We start from the raw sequence: 2,899 nt of genomic DNA, 5'->3' as shown, positions 1-2,899 counted from the left end.
ATGTACATATTTAGCTGTCAGTTCTCATCTCTGAGAGGAATGTCTAAGCTTTGCTCTTCCTGGCTAGGTCCAGACATAGAAACCAAGGACATTCTTGATAAGCTGGCAATAGAGCAGTGTATGATGTCCATGCATAAGTATCTTTAGGATCTTATGAAGGAAAATAGATTTATAAAGTTGCAACGAGCTGGAAGAACAATAGGAAAATATGCTAACAAACAGCAGAAAATCAAATATATTTTTCATAATCTTGGAAGAACAAGGCTTTCCTTTGCAAAATCCTGAAGTTGAGAGTTGAATCAGATATAATAACGTGCTTCATATGAGACTATAGCTTAAGGAGCCTTGTATCTCTGTAAATGAGATACATCCAGGAAGAAGCCAAAACGTCAGAGCAGACTGCAAGAAACTTCTAAGAAATAATGTAATGTATAGAATGTATGGACAAGAAGATTTCCTGCTAAAGGCCCCTTTCTCTGAGATCTGAGCAAGAAAGTCAGAACCTTAGGTCAAAGTCAGAGAAGGACCCAATGGAAGACAGGACATAGATAGCATTGCGCCAGGCCCAGGGTATCAGCGGTGGAACAGGCCTGACTGTGCAAAGGTACATAACTAGGCAAAGAATCTCAAGGCATAAACAGAGTGTAGCAAAGAGGCTTTGCAAAAGAACCTGATTAATTCTAAAGGATGCAAGCCAAATATTCCTGTTAGGTAAGACAGTCCTCAAGACAACCCAACAAACTTCCTTTCCGAGGATAAGGTTAGAGAGAAATCTTAAAACAGCCTGTATTAATCACAGTTTCTTGTTTAAGCATTATGGGATCAGCTGGCCACACTGTTGGTAAAAATCAGGAACTCATGGAATTGACATAACAGCTTGGTGGGGTGTGTGAAAGTTCCCTTTAAAAATTTCAGTTTGATACATAGCAGAGAAAATAGGCATGCAGGAGGGAGATGATTTAAATGCAATACCTGATATAAAGGCTTCCTGCAGCACTCAGTATGCAATGGATAACCTACAGAAGAGAGAGATGTTACATGTGTGATAATCTAAACAATTCACCCATGAGGCAACCTGCAAGGTCAAGACAAGATCCATCCAAAAGAGAACATATACCTATGGAAAGGCTGTAGAAAATACTTAACCACAAATTGAACCTTACAATTGTCTCTTAAAACTATGAATACAATTGAGTAGTTATAACTTCTCTTCATTACAGAGAAGGAAAAGGACAGGATGCTATGAGATAATAAGAGTATGAGTGTGAGAAAATGTTTTGAAGTGATTGCTCAAGAAAATTCTAAGAAAACAACATTTAAACAGAGATCTGAAGGATAGTTATAACTTAATTATAAGAAGTGTGGTAATAGGAATGATTATGTCAGAGGATAGAGGAAGGTATTGTGTAAAAAAAAAAAAACAAAAAGATTTGATCTACTCAAGGAAATGAGGAAGACCAATGTGGCAGAAGTCTAAGTCCCTGAGGTGTAGAGCCCAATGAGAGAGAAGGCTCAGGTCCAAGATCCAGTTATCCAATGCCTTGCAGACCATTATGGTTAGTTTTGTAGTTCTTTTTTGTTTTGGGGGTATTTTTTCGGTAGCTTTCAAGATTTTTTTGCCATTTTAGTGTCCTCTAGTTTTACTATATGTGTGTCTAGGTGTGTGAATTTGTTTCAGTTCATTGTTTTTTGTTCTCAGTGGCCCTTTCAAACTGAGAAGAGATGCCATTCTTAAATACAGGACAATTCTCAGCAATACCCCATCAATAATTGCTTTTCTACCATTGTCTATGTTTTTACTCAAGAACAGCTATTGTTTGATGGGGTCTGGGAATCTCTTTGCCATCTATCCATAATTTGCTTTTATTTTATTCTTTTAATATCTATTTGTTATGTTCTGAGTGAATTTTTGAATATATCCAATTGACCAGTTTTTTTGACCTCCTGCTCTGTGTCAATCATAATATCTTCCTGTCTTCTTTTACACGTAGTTTTACTTGCTTCTTTACCTTGGTACCATTTCCTGATTTCTATCATCATGTGCCCTGTAAGCACTTTATCCTTTCTTCTATTTAAGAAATATACATGCACTTATTTTGGGCTTCCCTGGTGGCGCAGTGGTTGAGAGTCCGCCTGCTGATGCAGGGGACATGGGTTCGTGCCCCGGTCCTGGAAGATCCCACATGCCACGGAGCGGCTAGGCCCGTGAGCCATGGCTGCTGAGCCTGCACATCCGGAGGGAGAGGCCACAATAGTGAGAGGCCCGCGTACCGCAAAAAAAAAAAAAAAAAAGAAAAGAAAAGAAATATACATGCACTTATTTTAAAATGGTTTTCAGGTTCTCTACTATTGAATTCCTTTGTTAGTTGCTTAGTTTCATAAATAATATTTTTTTTTACATTTACATTTTTACCATTATTTTCTCACTTGCTTTGTGATCTTTATTTGCCAGCTCGTTTGCTCATTATAAGAGGTTTTAGTTTCCACATTGTCTTGTTTTGTTTTGTTGTTGTTATTGGTTTTTTATCAGTGCCAACCTGCTTCCAACTTGAGATTTTGTAGTTGCCTCTCCCCAGCCCTGGGTACTACAACTTGAGGCTGTAGTTGAGAGATAACCAGGGAGATATCATAGGTCAAGTAGCCTGGCCCACGCCAAGGTTTAATGCTTTTCACTTTTCCTCTCACTACCCCAGGTGAGCAATATCCATAAAAGTTACGGCCATCAGGCTCAGTTTCAGATGGTTTATAGTCTTCGTTCCTGGGTGCCAACAGACCTCTTCAGTGACTAGTTTCATGTTGTGAGCTTAGTTTTGGTTCCCTGCAGTGCATGGACCACTTACCCACCAAAACTCAAACTCCACATGCCTCTCCTGTTCCTGGAATTGAAATGCTCATAATT

Source organism: Lipotes vexillifer, unplaced genomic scaffold, assembly GCF_000442215.2.
Source record: "Lipotes vexillifer unplaced genomic scaffold, Lipotes_vexillifer_v1.1 scaffold476, whole genome shotgun sequence".
NCBI classification, from domain to species: Eukaryota; Metazoa; Chordata; class Mammalia; order Artiodactyla; family Lipotidae; genus Lipotes; species Lipotes vexillifer.
This window is presented reverse-complemented; position numbering follows the sequence as displayed.